Source organism: Lonchura striata, chromosome 6 (assembly GCF_050655825.1).
Source record: "Lonchura striata isolate lonStrDom1 chromosome 6, ASM5065582v1, whole genome shotgun sequence".
NCBI classification, from domain to species: Eukaryota; Metazoa; Chordata; class Aves; order Passeriformes; family Estrildidae; genus Lonchura; species Lonchura striata.
Window position 1 is genome coordinate 23,014,037 of NC_140708.1, and position 19,801 is coordinate 23,033,837.

At 37.5% G+C, this 19,801-nt stretch overlaps 1 long non-coding RNA gene across 1 annotated transcript; it reads left to right on the forward strand.

Moving 5' to 3' along the window:
• Window positions 1-2,745: 2,745 nt before the first annotated feature.
• Window positions 2,746-15,141, forward strand: LOC116183811 (uncharacterized). Its single transcript, XR_004148507.3, has 2 exons — window positions 2,746-4,493; window positions 14,993-15,141. It is a non-coding gene; the product is annotated as an uncharacterized LOC116183811 (long non-coding RNA).
• Window positions 15,142-19,801: the final 4,660 nt, after the last annotated feature.

Below are 19,801 nucleotides of genomic sequence, written 5' to 3' on the forward strand. Positions count from 1 at the left end.
TCAAGGTCCTGTGAAAAGGAGGAAGAGGCAGCAGGAGGTAGAAACAAGCTGGGCTATTTTGGACCAATGTCCCATTAAAATGTTCTCCCTCTCCTTAACTCACTCCAAACTTCTATTCAGGCATACACTTTGTATCAGTCTTTAACCTGCACTAAAACCTGTAGGACACTGATACTTTGACATTGTTGGGAAAGAATTGAAGAATCAACCAGGGATGGCTAATATTTCTTGCCTTATTTTATTGCAGAACAGCAGGAATTCAAAGTCTTTAAAGCTCTGGTACTTTGACTCTTTTATGCAGCTGAGATGATGAAATAAAAATGTGTTTGGTAAAGGAATTCAAATTAGCACTGGGTCACATAATTCCCCTGTTCTGAATATGGCCAATCAATGGCATCTCTAAGGCATCTAGAGGCAAGAGCTATGCAATTTCTGCTCATGCAGAATAATATTCCTAGCGTGGAAATTTCTGCTAATTAAAGCTCTTGCCAAGTAGAGTCTTTTTTCTTTTTTCTTTTTTTTCTTTTCTTCTTCCCTTCTTAAATAGCTTAAGTCAAAGCTTTGCAAGCCAGGACTTGGAGAAAGTCTCCTTATAGTTAGAACAATGCATTCAAGATTTTAAACTGCAGATCTAAGTTTTCTACTAAAATCATTGTGATATAAATGGTTTTACATATCCTTAATAACAGCTTATATGTGAAAAAGAAACCAAATGTTTTCTTATGGAATTAGTGATATCTTCACAAAGGAACTATTGTGACCTGTGCTTGTGTTTTGTTGTAGGAAATACACAGGAAATATACAAAAGGAGATATAGAGCACCAGGAGTAGGATCTATTCTTCTTGTTCTATGGTAAAATAAATTACTAACTCCCTTTAGGATTATATCTATGTATATTAAAATAATTTTGCCTGAGTCTTTTATTTTTAATAATAAAGTCAGTATCAGGGATAATAAAGCTTAAAACTCCAGGGAAGTTAATGAAACATGAATTATTATTGAATTTGGGCTTCAGTCCAAATTTCTAGTTACTACTTATTGTAGGGCAGCTCATTCATTTTTCACTCAGAAAAATACCTTGCTATGTGTAATGCTACACAATTAACTAAGACCGTTCCTTAACTATATAACTTATTAATTAGAAGTTAGCAGAGTGAAATGCAGTGGTCTGCAGGTTCTCATTGAGTTTGGTAGCAGAACTCTACAAAGACTTTTCACATTCCTTCCAAAATCACATAGTGTGACAAGGATGTTATATGGTCAGTGATGTATGGTTAGTAAAATGGGCTTTTGTATTTAGTTCAGTTTTCCTAAACAATAGTGAAATTATTTTAATACCCCAGAAAGAACAAAGACATAATGGTGTTTAGGTATTAGAGGAAGCAGAATGCTCAGAGCTGATCCAGAGTTCTGGAAGGCTCTTAATGTTGAGAGAAGAGTTTGGTATATCAGGCAGGGAAAGCTTTGCTTATTGTGGGCAGGGAAAGCTTTTCCTCTTAAGAAGCAGTTCTAATTCTCTCAGTCCATTTCATCAGCTCAAGAACAATTTCTCACCTTGGATTTCCATTCTGGATCCATGATCTCACATATACCAGTCTGTCACAAGAATAAACTTTCCCCCTGACAGTCTCCCCATCCTTCATCCTTAGTGACAAAAGTTTATTTTGTCTATCTTCCTAAGAAGCAAAAATTACTTCCATTCTCATCGCAACACACTATCAATGATCATCATTACAGAAACTAAGGAATTATGATGCACAGATGAAGTGTAATTTGTCCCACCCTACTGTAGATTTCCAAAATTTCTCATATGCTCTGTGATCTAGTGGTGTCTGTGGCTTTTCATTGGCTACAAGAAATCTCTTTCAACTGGCTAGATGTTCAGAAGATGAATTTCACTTCCCGAGGGTAGACTTCCCATTCCAGTTTCCCTGTTCAGCCCCAGGATTGGCATTTTGGAAGTCTGGGATTAGTTTCAGTTTCTCTTTACACAATTGGCCTGTACCAAGCATTGGCATATTTATAATTGCTTATCCCCATCAGTAATGGAAATGTTGTATCTATTGCTTTTCTTGTTTTATCCCACTGACAATTCAGGATCTTTTCTTCCGTATTGGAAGACTTTCAGAACATGTATTTTTGACAGGTCTCAGGAGTCAAAGATGTGTGTTTCTATCTTGAGGTCCAACATTTATGCTTGTAATGAGGATGCTATGGATTATCAGACATTTTCCATTCTGCTGCTACCCAGAAGTCGCCAGCTTCTGTGGGACGATTTTCTCCATGCATAGGTTACCAAGTACAAAGGTATCACCTGGTATTTGCAGAAATAGTAATTCTGTGATGTTACCACATACTTACGATGTTTTGGTTTGTTGGATTTGTTTGTTTGTTTGTTTGTTTTTTTTGTTTTTGTTACAGCAGGGACTTTCAACTTTTCAATGGCCCATGCACCACCATGTAGAGACATTTAGGAAAAAGATTTTTTTTCCTATTAAGAGAAGAAACTTTTCCAGTGGAAATTCTAGTGTTAACTCATGTCTGTTGAAAAACTGGTTCATCCAGGTTGGTTATTCTGCCTTTGAGCTCACCTGAACTGCAGTAGCTCTTGTTACTGTATGAGATCTCTTCTTACTGTGAGAGGACCACCACAAGTGCCTGGCCGTTGTGCTGCCTGGGATACCTTATGTCCATGGGAGAGGGAAGTTACAGACCGTGCAGAAGACTGAGAGCAGAAGGTAACCAGACCATTCAGATTGTGGCTGAAGCAAAAGTAGACGACTAAGGGAGGAAGAGGGGTGATGGTTCTGGTGGTTAAATCCATTTAGTGTTCAAAACCAATTTTAAGGAAATTATTCGAGCATCTCTAGGCACTTTAAGTTCCAGCCTGCAATGCCTAAGGCTTTGAATTCACAATCCTTTTAGCCAGTTTGTTTTCTAGGCAGCAAGGACTCTCACTGAGGTCAGCGTTCAATGCATGTTCAGAGTTCTGCCCGATGCACTCTGGCAGGATCCATAAATTGATGAGACACTCTAAACACTAGTGCTTGTCAAGAGAACGAGTGGGAATGGGCTATGGAATAACAGACCCGGCGAGGCGGCAGCGTGCCCTTGTATCCCCCGCAGCAGCGCTGGCATGGCCCGCCACCATCTGCATCTTCACACTCCTGTTTACAGTGGAGTTGGAAGGCCGTGGAGAGAGGCCGACGGGAAGGCAGCAGCAGCTGGGAGCCATCGGTGACCACAGCTGGTTTTGCAAGGATCTTCTTGCAGATGGAGCTGGGATGTGTCCGGGAATGTCGGGGTCCCAGTGCTGCTGCAGACAGAGGAGGATGTGCAGCGCCGATGGTGCGGGGGCCGCGCACACAGTGAGCCGGGTGCGGTGTCACGGACACGGGGACCAGCCGGGGACAGGCGTGTCCCCAAGGCAGTGCCAGCCCCTGGGACCCTGTCCTGCCCGTGGGGCGCGTTCCCAGCCAACAGCGCCGCCGGGAGGCCTCGGTGTCTCCAGCCCGAGCAGTCCCGACCTTCCCAGCCTTGGCTGAGCCTGGCCCATCCAGCCCCGGGTGCTCACAGCGCTCCCCGCAGCTAAAGCAGCTGTACTGGGGATCCGTGCTTTCACAGCAGAGAACTCACAAGAACAATATTTTCACTAATTTCAGTGTTATTTTAATGTCAAATTTGTTGGGTTTTGTTGCTTTGCAGATTTAAATTCAGCTCATTTTTGTTTTGAACCACAGTATGGTTTTTTTTTTTTTTTTTGTTTTTTTTTTTTTTTTTTTTTTTTTTTGTTTTTTGTTTTTTGTTTTTTTTTTTCCCCCAAGAATAAGTTATTTACATGCTATTCCCATAAGGAGCAACCTTGCAATAATGAAGAAAAGCAACTGTGAGTGTAGTAAAGCCTGACTCAGATCAGTGGTGTCCCTTCCACAGGTGTAACTGAATATGGGTTTAGGTTTGGAAAGTATGAAGTACTGTGGGGCAGAAGATGCTGCACATATTTATGTGGAGGTGAACCTGCCCAGAAATAGTGAAGAGTGAAATGATTGCCTGGAGAACCCTAGTTCCTAAAAATCCTGTCGTTTTAGAAATGGAAAGGATTCTACTAATATAAAGGAATTTTTAATTTTACTACATGACAGCTCTATTGTGACATTTACTCCTTGTAAAACCTTACCAAGCATCTGCTTTTGACCCAGATACACTAAATCTATATTAAATTTTAAACTCTTCCTAGTCTATGTGAGATGCCAAAACATTTCCATAACTGGTTCTACTTGTCTACAAGGTCTTTGTTCCACCATCGGACACATGGGAATGTGTGCCCTTGCTATTGCAGTTGTGTAGATCCGTGCTGTCATTTTCCCGTCAACCCTCCTAATACTGTAAGCTGTAGATTTTTTGGTGTATTCTTTCCCTGGGCAGGTGTTCAGAATGAGAAGATGTCTTCTTCAGGACAGAGGACAAGCGTTGGCAGGTTTCCAGTTTCCAGGTGCGTTTTTTTTTTTTTTTTAAAAGCCAAAAATCTTCTGCAGCAAACACACAGATCCAGGCAAAAGAGTAAATGCTGCTTTGATCATTATTCCAACATCCCCCTTAGATTTTTTTTCATGTATCAGACTATTTTTACAGGACTACAGGATGCTTTTGTGGTGTTGCTCTAAGTGGCCATGATGGTTGGAATCAAGGAAAGATCTGAGGCTAAAGGTAGTGGTAGTGTTTTGTATTAGATAACTAGCATAGGCAGACTGAAAGGTGTATTTTTTATTTTTTCACCCATATTTATGGGTCTAATGAGAGCTATTTTCTCTGTCTGCCTTGCTTCTGAATCCATAAAGTCTCTTCTTTTGTTTCTCTTGTAAGCAATTACTTTCCTCTTCAGGTAATTCAACAATGCAGAATTTATTTCTCCATCTATATCCATTTTTTCGTATTTCCTTGATCTACCTGTCTCTTAGTTCTTATATTCAGCATTTTTGAGGGGAGAGACCAACACCTCTCACCTTTTTCTGAGAAAATCCCATTCTGTCCTGCAGCCTCCAGAAGAAATGTGCATGTGTGGATGAGTGCAGAACACTACTTCTTGAGGGTTGCACCACTTGAAAGAGTTATTTAAGTTATCATCTCATATTATATTCAATATGCTCAAAAAAACCCCAACAACCAACACAGAAAGTATACCAGAGCTTAAATGTGGGGTTTTTATTCTGATTTCCGTGGACATAAATCCTGATGGTAAACAGAATTCACACATTGTGTGAAACTGACTCCACAGATGAGTGCTGTGTGTTTGGGTCCATGTAGGTATTTTGTTTGTTGTAAAAGAATGCTAAGGAGATGTTTTCTGCTTTTCTGTTATACTAAGTTGCGGACCAAAATTTAATGTCAGTATATTAACTTTGGAGTTGCACCCAAGATGAGTTTGGCCCCGTCAGTTGTTAAATTCTTGCTATGATTGATCTCAGCTTGCTTAGAAAGGGAGCATGCCAGATTACTAACCGCAGAAAGCATCAACTGAAACTCCACCAAAATTCTCATTCCCTGTAAATTGAAAAATGAAGCTTTGAAATAAGATGCTTTGTTCATCAATCTCACACTAATTTTTCATTAATATTATATAACTCTCAAACTATTAGGAAGATGATAATTAAGACAGTTTGAAGTATCTGTGTGGAGAAAAATAAGAATATCATTCTAAGTAAGTTACAGTGCTAGTTCTTGGCATTTTGTGGCATCTAATCTATGATAGTCTCAGTTGTAAATTTCATTGCCTTTCACCCTCATATATCATAGATGTACACAGATATAAATAAAATGAGGCTGATTCTTGACAGATTTCTTATATGAATCTAAAACCATCTATCACAGAATCATAGGATATTTTGGGTTGAACACACCTTTAAGTTCCTATCTGTAGGAAGGAAATAATAGGAACACTTGTCCAGCTCTTCCTTCCAAACTCTATGCAGAGGGAGTTTTTTCCACAGGAAGAAGAAATACCAGAAATTCCATAAGACTCAGAACTGATTTATAGCAAATTAATGAAAAAAAGCTTGTAGATAAATATTGGAGAAGAAGAATCATGATACTAACACTAGATTTTTTTTTTTCAATACTGAGAGGTATAATTGTATATGACTTCAATACATTTCTTCTCTGAAAAGTTATTTTTCTAATGTAACTTTTAGTTTATCAGGACATTGGGGGAAAAAAGGAACAGATACTTAAAAATCTGCCATCAGTAATTGGTGGGTGAGTCAATACTGGATTAAAAGGATGCTGATGTAATGGCATGCTAATTCATTCATTCATCTATAATGGCATTGTACATTCATGCTTTTTTACATGCTAGTGATTTCCACATCAAATATCTATTTCCACTTTGTATACCAGCACCAGTAAATTTCTGTAAGCTAACAGTACTGAATTCCTGGTGGGGATAGGTAGGGCATAATTTATTAACTCATGCTAATATGATATTAGTCATATCAATATGATTTTCAAATAGCCATAATGTGTCATATCCTAACAAGTATAGGCATATAACCCATAATATGTTTTAATTTTTTTTTATCTCTAATATTCAAAAATAAGAAATGAAGGGAACAAGTTTGTGACAGCAGCTCTCTGGCCACAGAGAGCAAAACACAACTTTCTCAGGCCTTTCTAGGGAAGGCTGTGAGAAGATCAGAGTAAAGAATGATAAACAATTATTGTCCTCACTTCCTACACCCGTTGTTGTGAACATGTAGAATGTGTTATGGAGATTTGTTTGCCAAAGGGTGGTTTCTTAATTAATGAATAGTGATACTGTTTAGATTAGAGGACCAATTAGGTCCAAGTATACCATAACTGTCTGTAAAAAGCAATGGATTTCTTAATAATTAATATAATAAAAAAAATTGATCAACCTTCTATAAATCATAGAATCAATACTAATTATTACCAGTTTGGGGACGCCCTGCCATGACACCAGTTATTTAACTTGAAGTTACTAATTTTTAAAGGCAAAGCTAGGATGAAAATACCTCATGCATGAATAATGTTCATCATTTTTTGTGGTATTTTGGTCCTATATTCCAAATTTTATTAGGTTCATAAGAACATAATGCCTGTGAAATTTCATAAATACAATGTTTTCAGGAGCAGCATGGCATAGCTGTGTCAAATCTGCTAATTTCCTGTCACTGAGGTTTATGGAACCTTTTCCCTGAAAGACCCTGAAGCTCTAGAAGAGATGTGTGGTCTTAGAGGCTGGAGCTTTTCATGGGCACGAAAGATAAACTTCTGTGATTAAGGGTGAGGTAAAATTGAACTTTCTGTGGGACAGGAGCATGGAATGGATAACCTGGTGTTCTGCCCAGCCCTATTTCTTCTGTATTTAATTTCTGAAAATGGACAAATTTAGTCTTATCCAGCCTTGGATTTATAAAGCAAAAGGGTGATACATACCAGTCTGGCAAGTGAACCCTGACAAAGCTGTTTGCAAAGAAGTGAATTTATAAAGTAAATTCTTGTTTCAGTGTTTCTTACTGTAATAAGATGGTAGCAGTAGCAATTACAGACACTTCATGTGTGGTGTGATTGTGCCCAACAGAATCACATCAAGTACTTTGTAAACTCTAGACTTTCAGTAAGATCTGTATCTCCTGGTGCAGAGTTATCACCGTGTTACTTTAAGAAAGATGTGAGCAGTTCTGCTGATCAAATAAAATGTTAAATCTGATTTTAGATCTTCATCTGGCTTGATCTTTCACCATGACCTTCTCCAGAAGGATTCTGAAGAACAAATTACTTGCATGAAAAACTACTAAATTTATTAACAGTTCTACAGTAAATTAAATACCTTGTTTAAAATATTATGTAAGTAATTTCTGATTGTGAGTGACAGTCTTATGGACCCTTTCCTCACATCTTCCCATCAGGTAGGTATCAGATTTACCTAATTAGTTCAAAATCAGTTCAATAAAGTATTAGCTGCAGTTGTTCAGCAGCACAACTCCTTCAGGGGATTTCAGGAGATGCAGATTCCTTCAGTGCCATTTCAAACAGTAGAAGGAACTCTTTGCTTAATGAAGGGATACTGAAGCCCTCATCAGCTTTTGCTAGATGCATTTTCAAGGTGTGGCACAGTTTCTTTTGTGAAAAAAAAGACCACATATAGTGACTTACTGGTTTTCTCTTTGTTTGTTTTATATAGCAGCTTCCAACAAATAAGAATGTTCCATACCCAGAAAAATACTTTAATTTCTTTATTAATATTTTAAAGTATTTTAAAGACCAATGGAAGACATATTTGAACTCTGTTGCTCAGTATACCATTGTGTGGCATTGGTGAGACAGCACAACCTGCATAGGTTAGAAGATATATTCTAGACCTTTATTATGAGCATCTTAGTGTCTCCCAGAGCCTCCCTAGAGAAACAGACATTAGCTAATAAAGTATCAAGATGGGCAAGGATGACTGCAACATGCTTCTGGCTTCACCAAGGTCTAACCTCTGTGGTTTTGCTCAGTGAGACAGATGTAAAGCAGTGAGGCAATATATTCTGAAATTGGAAAGGGCTGCAGCAGGCAGTAAAAGTTTGTAGTCAAACAAAGCTCTAAGTTTCTACTTTGTGTTTTTGGTGGGTCAGGCTCCTTCCACAGGAGCTGAAAGCAGCCATGGTGCCACAATGTCCCAGAGCTGGGAGTCAGAGATGTAGTAAAGTGGCTCAGCAGGGTTCTCTGGAGCAGAGGCAGCTTCCAGCAGCCCTATCTTTAGTGAGGAGTGTCAAGTTTTATGAGCATTGTTACATTTTTATAGTTTAATGGCTTTTACTATTAAAATATAACAAAGCATGTTAAAAATTTGCCGTGGCTCAATTCCACAATCAGTAGCAATTCCTTGCTATCTGCAGCATGGGCTCCTAGGAAATATTGAATAACAAAGACTATCTTAATACAACTTTCTTATCCACTTTCATCATCCTGGCACCTTTCTAGTTAAGCACAGTTTTGATTTGAGACATATTTTATTCAGCTTCAAAGCTCCCAGCACAGTGTCTGGACTGGAATGGACACTTATGGGTTGACTTCTTCAGGAAAAGAAGATAGTTTGTATAGAAAAGAAGGTAGTTGGTATAAATACTGCAGATGAGAGATCTGATTAGATCAGTTCTGAGAGATCTGAGATTAGAAAATGTGTTTTGAATGACACTGTCATAGAAATTAAGGAGCACTGGATTAAAGAGTAGGGTGAAGAGTTGCAGTAAAGAAGCAGTAAAGAAAAGAATGCAGTAAAAAAAGCAACTATGACTAGTTGCCAACACTGAAAGTTTGACAGAATGGAGAATGGCATATTAGTTTTAAAATGCAGTGCTGGTATATTCAGGTGTAAGAACACAAAGGTAGATGCAGACTGCAGTGCAAATGAAATTTAGTGGGGCAGCAGAATTTGCTCTGTCTGCAGGCCCTGAGATCTATAAATCACTAAATCACCAGCTTTTGTTAGATGGAGATGGGCAGTGCTCCCAGGGATGGCAGTGTTGCAGAGAACATGGTACTCCACTATCCACAGCTGACAGGGACTTCAACAATGAAACTAGACTGGGAAACAAGTACTTCAAGGGCAGTGGGAAATACTATGAAGAATGGAAAGCAGTACCTTAGGGTAGATGAGGGGCAGCACTGACTTTCATATTTGTGGATGTAAGATAGAGTGTTCTATGAGGATGTTTGTTTGAATCTCTTTCTGCATGAAAAAGCTCGTAAGTATGGTAATTCAGTTCAAATCTCATGTAGGAATTTTAAATGCCTTTTATTTCTATTAAACTAAAATCTGCAGGGCAACTTATATTTAGTGGAGCATCTATGTACTTATATTGCTTATTTAATGGTATTTAGATAACTTAATATGTAGATATTTCTGTACCTAATGACATTTTCAGAAGGAGGTGGTACCTATATTAGGAATTTTAGAAAATCTTACTAGGCACTAATCAAAATGGTTTAATGCCTAAATATTATATAATTGAGTTCCTTGTGAACTTTAGGATCAAAGAGCTTTGGAAAAGGAAAGTATTTTATTATTATTTACTGCCTTCACTTAATTTGCTCATCTGTTTTATAAGTTCTTGAAAGCCACTTCAGGGTTATGGCAACATGACCCAGATCTGGAATAAATCCTCTGATGATGATGCATTCAGAAGGGATGTATTTACCACAAGGCATTCCAATGTTTGTCAGTGTCCCTTGTCCCCAAAGATGTTTTGTTACTACATTCATCTTCCTGCTAACAGTCTGCATTTAATATCACTCACACTCATGATTCAGAGAACACAAGTTCATCATGGGGTTTTTTAACACTGACAAAGAAACTCCACTCATTCTTTTCTCCTTAGTCCCAGAGAAGAAATAAGGATTCTAGAGAGCTATCCTGAAGGGAGTGGTAAGTTCAGTGGTTCTGCTTCATTACCCAAAGTTGCAGGAACTGTTACAGCAGAAAATACTTATAATGAATATCACTGAAAATATATTGAGATGATTGTTAAATAACCCCTGCTTTGTTGCAGTGAAAAGTGGTTCAACAGTACAATGAGCATAGAAAATGCTTATAGTGACAGGGCATATGGCCTTTTTAAGGTTCTAGAATGGTAGTTGACCTTTCATGAGAAGGCATGTAATCACAAGTGACAATGAGGCCAGATGGAAGATTTTAAAAGCTACCACCATAGGAAGAAAGGAGAAAAACCAATTATGCAGCAGGTTTCTCAAAGGAAGGTGTCCCTGCTTGATGGGAAGGAGGAGAAAGAAGCCTTTTATTCCAGAGCAAAGAGGAATAGCAGCTGGGGTAAGGGGAGGTAGAAAGAAGTGAGGTAGAGAATGTCATGGGATTGAATGATGAAAGGAATGATACAACATGATATTGATGCAATACAGAGAGAGAAGCTGCTTAGAATGAATATAATAATTTCCTTTATCTGTAAAGGTGGAAAAAGTATTTTTTCTATGATGCCAGAAGTGAAGTGGAAGAAATGTTATGGTACTAATTTTACAGACCTGTTGAAACTGGTCACCTTAGTTGAGAGTGAATAACTTGGAAGGGTTGTCTGCTAAGAGTGGCGTTTGTGTTGAGCCTCCAACTCTCCTTCAAAAGATTTCAGAGTCCAATTAAAATACCTGAATTATTTGAGTGAAGAGATTTGAAGTTCCATTGAGATCTAGTTCTCCAAATTTCTTTCCAACTTTTACACCATATATTCTCTCCAACTTTTTCACCATATTTTGTTTCAACTTTTCCATCAGAATCTTCATGGAAGCCTCAGTTAGATCTGGGTAAAGTTTTATGCCAAGATGAATTAATCTAATGCTTCTGCCTATTTTCAGCATGAACATTGCATACATCCACATTTTATCTTTTCCTTCCCTATAACTAGCGTAGAATTTTCCATGCAATATAATTTACTCTTATGCCAATTAAATTGGTGCCGTTTACTTCATGTGCTTAACAGCAAAGGACTAATGTGAGTAAGCATTCATTCCTCTTACTGCTATTGTTACACTGTGCATGTCAAGGAATTATTTTAGTAAGACTGATTTCTGTGGAATCTGGATGTGGCTGCTGGTGACCCTCACAGATTAAAGCTACAGTTAACTGGAAAGATGAGGCATCTGGCTTTTACATGTCCAGCATTATGTGAAATGGATTCACAGATAACTAAGTTCAATGACTGAAACTGGATGCTGTGAATATCCCTAAGGATGGGAAATTACAGCTGCCTAAGCTTAATTAGTTTAGTGCTAGTGACCATTCCACCTCGCCACTCACTGGCTGGGAAATGGAAGCTGAACAGTGTCAGAGCCATCAGTGTGTCAGGTACTGCCATCTTCCCGTGCCATGCCGTGCAGAACGTGGTGGATGTGTGTTACATCCAGCAGCTGCCTCCCCTGTCCCATGGCAGCAGCTTCCACATCCACAGGTCTTACAGCTGTGCACTCCCTTAACACACCAGCACTGAATTGCTGAGCTAGCACACAGTGACACAGAATTACTGAGGGTATTCCATTCACTTGTAAAGCAAAACAGTGAATTGTTCTCATTGACTATTTCCCCACTCAGATAGGAAGTGCTTTTTGTGCTGTCTGCAGATGTACAAAATGATTTTCTGTATCGAAAACTGATTCAGTACAAAAAATACTCTGGTACACATATACAAACCTACTTTCATACCTGTAGCATGTATTTTGCATAGAAGTATTTGTTAAAAAATGTCTTTCTGTATGTCTTTCTTTTCATATTCACTTTAAAATGAAATGGAAAAAGCTGCCTTTGTAAGGAATTTTTATTGGCGAAGCGTATCATTTATTTTGGCTCCATAAATCAATGTGCAGTCATGTTGCAAAATATGGGTAGCCCATTTAGAAATATTCCATCAGGATGTATAGAGGTACAGTATATTATACCTGCTGTTTCAAATAAATAGCATTCTCAATTCCTGTTCATCTGTATATAATATATTTTATTGCAATGTGGTGCTTTCCATCAAGCTAGTTAATTTTGTTTCTGCAATTCAAGATGTAATTGATCACTACTGTACTTGCCCCTGGGACAAAGTATCTTTTTATTCAGTGTGTTGTTTCAACTTTTTTCCATTCTTCTAAAAATACTCTATATGGAATATTGTACCCTGTGCAATAAGTTGTATAGATTTCTCTAAATTATTTTTCTATATTCAGCATATGTATATAGTCTGTAATATATACTACATGTTCTTCTGTTCTCTACCTGCACTTTGCTCTGAAAAAAGATGCATTTCAACATAATTTGCATGAAGTTTGTGGATGATTTCAGTTAGCTTAGATCACAAGGCATGCTGCCTAATTTTGTGTCTCGTTTTCATAGAGCTACTCAAATTGAGAGTAATGCAAAGCTAGGTTTTTAATTTCAAGATGTAATTAATTTTATTTATAAATTTTTTCTTTTTGACTTTTAAACTATTGTAAATATTTTATTCATTTGCAAGTTTATTCTGAAAATTCAGTATGTGGCATTAGGGGGTAATCTTATAAAATACCAGGTGATATGCTGGGAGGATCTGAATGAGAACAATTTATGTGCTTAGTGTTCTGTAGACTTAAAATTCTAGCTCTAGCCATCTAAAATAGGTTTTCTAAGAAGTTCCATTGAAATTTTAAACAGGCATGGAAAAAATAGAACAGTGATGGGTTTTGTTACTTTTGAATTCCTATTTGGCCAACTGGTTGAAGTAAAATAACTGAAAAAAATATACATATATGTATAAATATATATAGATAGATAGATATATGTTAAACTTTCCCTGCACAATCTATTTAAATTTGGAAATAATCCAAATTTGTGCTGCTGTACCAAATTGAAGACAAGGGCTTTTTCTTTATAGAGAAAATTAAAAAAAATATTTTAATATTAAGATCATTAATTACTTCAGAAATATGAGTTACCTTATCTTTCTAATACACTTATGCATCACTATTGAAGCCAACAGATAATTTTGAAAATTCCAGAAATATTGTTTAGGTATTAAAATTTAGACTTCATTAAGGCATAACCCATGTGGTTTGGTGTTTGCCTTTTGTTAGGGTTTTTATGAGTTGTGCAATTGAAAAGAATATTCAGAAATCAAGAAGCTACTTGCAAATAGTTACATAGTGTGCAATCAGCTTTGAATTTTAAATGGATAGCATTTATGATTGGGATGATCAGTCATATTTCTGATTCCTGAAATCTGTCTTTTTAAACAGCTGGGACATAATTAGTTCATCATGAATTGCAATAACAGATCTTAAGTAAAAATAAAATCTATTGTTAATAGTAATGAAAACAATGTTATAACTTACATTCTGAACAATTATATTTCCAGTATACTTTCAAGCTAAGGAAAAATGCCTATGCAGTAGAAAAACTTTAATAGTAGTATATGAGCATTAAGATTTTCTAAAAAATGTTCCAGAGTAAGCATAAGTGATTTCCCCTTAGAAAAACCCTAGCAGAATAGCCTGAATGTTTCTTTAAATGTTACTGGTGCAGCTTAGCCAGTAACACCTTCTTCATTGAACCATAGCACTGGAACTTTCTTGCCAGTTGAATTTTACTGTCTGCCTATAAATTGTCTTGTGCTTTAATGCATTGCATACATCCACATTTCTTCTCTGAGGCCGATGAGTGGAAGAATCTGGAAAAGACTTGTTATCAGGTGACTACAAGTGAGTGCTCAGAGCACTAAGCTCTACGTCTGGCGTACTCAAAACCAATGTAGATTTGTTATGTTCTTCCTTCAAATGGTACTGAACTCTCAAATTAGCCCATGGAAGGGTATTCATTAAAGAAATATCACAGTACTTACCCAATACTTTAAGACTCTTCAGGACTATTTTAATTTATTCTCAACAAATTGAACTATGTGCTTGCAGTCCTTGACAGCACTGGAGGTCATCACTCAGCTGAGTGTTTGTGATGAGCTGGGGACTGTATTTGTATTTCTTACTTTGACCTTTGATTTTGTTTTCATAGGTAAGATTCATGGACTACTCTGCTCTTACTTATTGTGGTTTCCTGTCTTTTCATTATGTTTGCAAGGCAAAACTGTAGTAGTCTCTTCAGGATGTGTTCCTGACTGTTCTGGCTGTGATTGGAGAGCTGAGGATTTCTTTTTTTTTTTTTTTTCGTCCATTTCTCATCAGGTGGTTCACAGTGTACATAGTGTGCATCCCTAATCCTTGTTGATTGATGTCACCATTTACTAGCAGCACATATATTATATTATTTTCATTATTCAAGGAAAATATGTTGCCAGCAAGAATTAAAGAATTTAAGGTTTGGAAAATAATACTTAGTTTTGTAACAAAATATTTCAGAAATATATCAACTCATTATTGTTTGAATATACCATCATATAGCTTTTCACATACTTCTTTGAGTAATTATTCTTCTGAGATTCTAAAAACCAGAAATTCTGTCTGTCTGTCTTTCAGGTGCTACAGGAATCTTCATCTGTTTATAATATGAATGTTAGAAGTCTGCTTTTATACTCATGTTCTTGGCAGTTATGTATTGTTTGCACCATCAAACATTGCAGATTGTAAGCATGTTTTGCACATTAACAATAAAGGTAGAAGTTATATGTGTTGGAAATTGTTTAAATATTTGGGGGGAAAGAGAGGAATAGATATTGTGGGCATGTAACTGAAGAATGCCAAATACAGAAGGAACTTGCATTTACAGTTCTGGTGTTGACACTGACATTTCTCTTTGGAAAAAGATGTAAAGCTAATGACAACTGGAAATGGCTGGAGAATGAGTGTGAAATCAGAATGAAGAATTAGTCAAGGTGCCTGACAGACTGCAAAGGGAAGTCTGGAATGATAAGTTGCTGGGTCAAGGATTAAGAGTACCTTCATTTTGAAATCACCTTCCTCTTTTTTTTTTTGCAACAAATTTTGGATAATTTGTATATATTTGCTATGCTGTCTTTCTACAGCAGGTCTGCTTCGAGCATTGAATTAGAAAACTATAGATGTGATTATTGATTATCTCAGCAGATATTTTTATACAGGCTAGAATTCAGGATGAGCAGACAAACTGAATTACAGTATTTTCACATATCTGCTGTTCAACTTGCTACTTTAATAATACTTTTGAAATTATTTTTCTGCATGTACTAAGGACAGATATCCATTCACACTGTGAAATTCAGGTGTACAGGTGTACAGACTGTACAAATGGGAACATTGAAGGAAGGATATGCACAGAGGCTCAGATGCACTCAAAATCAGGAGGGCATAGAGCTGTGCATGCACATCCACATCAGAAGCAAATTCACATACTCAAAATGGGAGCCACATGACCACGAGCAATATCGCATGAATACACACATAGATACCTACACACCACGGTTCCCTTCACAGCTGCAGAAAATGACAGAAAGGCCTGGAGCTCTGCAAACAGCATTAAAAGACATCCACACAGCCATGACTGTCTCAGGCTGGAAAAAAGAGAATACTGAAAAATACTGTCTGGGAGAACAAAACAGGAGAGTCAACCCATCAAATGTCTGGAACTAAAATAATGCCAGAGAGTATACCCCAGCCAAAATCAGTGCCAGCAACTAAGTTAGTCACACAGCAAGAGCAGTCATCCACACATACATATGCTGCAAAAAAAATATCCACCACCTGCCAGCTGGCTACTAACAACCATGACGTGTGTATGTGTGTGGCCAGTGTGTTGGCACCAGTATTGGAAGAGGAAGAGGAGTGGAAAGAAAGGAAACAGCAATAGGAAATCAGAAACAACAGAGGTAAAATGGAATCAGTGCTCCCAGTCAAAACATTTGTTTAATAGAAACAGAAGTGTGGAATGTGTGCAATTTATGTTTTACACAGTGAAAGGTCCTGGTCATGTGTGAAACTTCAACCTTCTGAGTAGCAGGAGGTCCTATATGTGTGAAGCCCATTGCTTCACTTAGCACACATCAGATGTCTTGAAAATGCCAAACAATGAAACAGGTGGCTAATTGGCTTCCATCTTTTCAGTTCCTACAATATGAAGAAATTTGGTCAAGTGGTGAGAAGGGGATGCTCAATCAGGCCACCTGGATGGTGTTCTAGGCTTTCTCTGAAGTGTTGTGTGATCTTGGTGACTTATTCATGGCTTTTTGTGTATAAGTCTGATATGCATAAAATAGGGATAATAATGCCTATTTACCTCTTAAGGGTTCAGGAAGATCAGAAGAATGGAAATAAAACTCCTTAAGATTCAAGAAAGCAGAGAAAAACAGAGTAGCAAAGGAAATTCCTGAAATCTGTCTGTGACTTAGTCACTGTGCTGCAAGGCAGATTTGAGTGAAAACAGCATTTCATGGGAGACAAATTCCATTTTCATGCTAGTTCCATATCTCCTGTGCTTTGTTACTGTAGGTTTCAGAACAATACTTTTTTTCCCCTGTTTCACACCATGTATGGCATCTCTACACCTAAACTTTACTTTGAAAAAAACAAATTTGATCTTATTTATTTTGGTGTTTTCATACTTGCTCTGAACAGCTTGTAGTCAATTCAAGTTCTAAGAACACATACAAATTTCTCTTTAAATAAAGAAATGTTGTTTCCAAGACATTAATGTATTTTTTAACAAAAAATATTTCACCAAAAAGTTACAGACCAGCAGTATACTAGTTTTTTACCATGGGAATTCACCTCATGGGCTAAATTTAGAGCTGCTCAGAATTTTTTCATGAGGTATTTTGTCATCCATCAGTGTCATTCCAGAAAACTAATACATGCAGGTTGTTGTTTTGACAATACGCATTTAAGAACATAAAGATAATGAAGCACTTTAGTCAGAATCAGTGTTGCTTGGCAAAACAGAATTTTGTATTGAGATGTATTTTTTTTAATTTCTACTCATCAAATGATATTTCATCATGGCACATCATAGCCCACTTGGAAACAACATGGGAATGATTCTTCTGAGGAGATGCTTTTCTGGCTGAATGATGGCAGATGTGCATCTGCTTTGCCCATTTTTTGAGCCCACCAAACAGGAGAAGTCCAATTCAGAAGCCATATGCTAGTGCTGAAAAGCAAGACATATTAGCTCAGGCTCAATGCCATGTTCATATGGTTACATGGCCTTTGGAGAGCTGGCTGCTGTCTGGCTTGTGTGAAGTGTGGTAGAGTAAAAATCCCAACTGTCTGCATCTGTTTGTGTCGACATACCCAACATCTGGCTAGAGAAGGAAGCTAATTCCCTGCTTAGCAAACTTGCTCCGTCATTCTTCAGCTTCACTTCTTACTGCTCTATTAACAGGTGATCTTCATTGCTGCAGAGTTCCTCTCATGCCTGTTACTTATGTACCCTGAAAATTTTATTTAGGAATAAAGATGGTAGAGCTGCTCGAGGTTCCTTCATTAAATTCTTATAATAAAAACCAACTTTACATCCAGTTGAGAATATTCATTAAAAAAAATGCTGGTTTGATTAGAAAAGAATTTAAATTAAGAGTCATAAACCAAAAATTGTTAAAAACCCCAAAATAGTTCAGGAGGAATGTCTCTTTCCAGGAAAACTTTCATGTCCAATTTAGTTTTATGGGTATTCATATATTTATAAATATATGTATTTTTCTAACTGGATTTTCAGCGAAGTAAGTAAAATACCCAAAGGGGAAAAAAATCTTTTAAATTGTTGCTGGTCAAAACCTGATCACGGAAAAAACTATATTAGACATAAAATTCTTGGTGAAATTGCAATTACTATATATTTACAATTTTTTCCTCTCACTCAGTTTATAATACTTGAATCTATTTAGGGAGAATATATTAAGATGAGATAAAGTTCAAGAGTGTAAATCGTTTTAAGTCAAGAGCATCCGCAGGACTTTTAAGGTGTTTGAGCCTGGAAGAAAATACTGGTTAAAGGTGAGATCTAGGTATGTTTTATCAATGATTTGCTTTTGTTCTTAGGTTAGAAACTTCTCAGTATAATCATCAGTTTTCCAAGCAAGCCAAGTAGAATGATTTCGGAACTTTATTATCTTGTTTAATGTGCTGAACCCACAGTCATTGTTTGTCCCTCTGAAGTCAAAACATTTTCTTGTGGATAAAGGGGCCTACCACCAAGAATTATTTTTCAGGAGGAGATTTCAGACTCCCTTTGAACATAACATTCTTTTCTGAAGTTAAAGTCCAGGTGAAAGGAAAGTGGTGCTGGAAATGCAGTGTATAGGAATGAGGATGTCTCACTAGTGGCCAGTGGAGGCTGTAGCATGTTAGCAGACAAAACTGTGCTGTTGAGGAGCTGAAGGTAAGGCTTGAAGCATAATTCCCAGAGGCTCCAGGTCCCTGAAGCTGCTTTGCCAGGTGGGGAAGGCAGTTCCAATCAGTCATCAAAGCTATTTCCTGTAGAAAATGCCGGAAACACTTGTGGAGTGCTGAGTGGAGCTGGCAGGCAGCAAGAGAGTTGCCAGTTCCACTTTGGAAGTAAACGTCGGGCTCAGTTCTGCTTCTGACTTTCTGACAAAGCTCCTTCCCGGCTGGAGACCTCGCCCATCAGACATCTTGGCCTGAGTGTACACGATGGCATTTTAAAAGGCTGGTTCAGTGCCTCACATCTTTCAGAGTGGGCATGGGCAGTTGGCAAGACAGGCCGCAGAAACAGAAATACAAAAATGTAGAAATACAGAACAGAAATACAGAAATATCAAAATACAGAAAAACAAAAATGCAGAACCTATCACAGGTGAGTCCCTGGGGCCCTTATATACTGTTACTCTACAAATAAGAGCTGTCTTAATACCAGCACAGTCAATTCAGCAGTATGTGTGTGGGAGTTTCAACCAAGTTAGCAACAGTTCATCTTGAACTTCCTTCCCACTTCTTGGGATGATTGTGCTAAAGACAGAATACTGATCTGGTATCACATGATGACAGAATGCTGAAAGACTATTTTCTCTAAAATAGGTCAGATAATTCTGCTTTATTCAAGTCAAAATATGACTTGCAGGCTGTTGTAACAATGATGGTGGTGAATTTGAAAGGCAGAAAGGGCTAAGCATCCTGCTTGAAGTTTCACAGAGCTTTAGAAAGTCATCAACTTAAGTCTTAAATTCTGTGATTTTACAGAATTATGCCTTTTTGTGTTCATAGCACAGACTCAGATAACTTGGTGATGGTAATGGTGGAGAGCCACCAATTTAGGATGAAATAGTCATTCCTTGTAGTAGTCATTCCTGGTAGCAAAAACTGGTTTGTAGGCTCCTAACAGAATCCTAACTCCCAGGA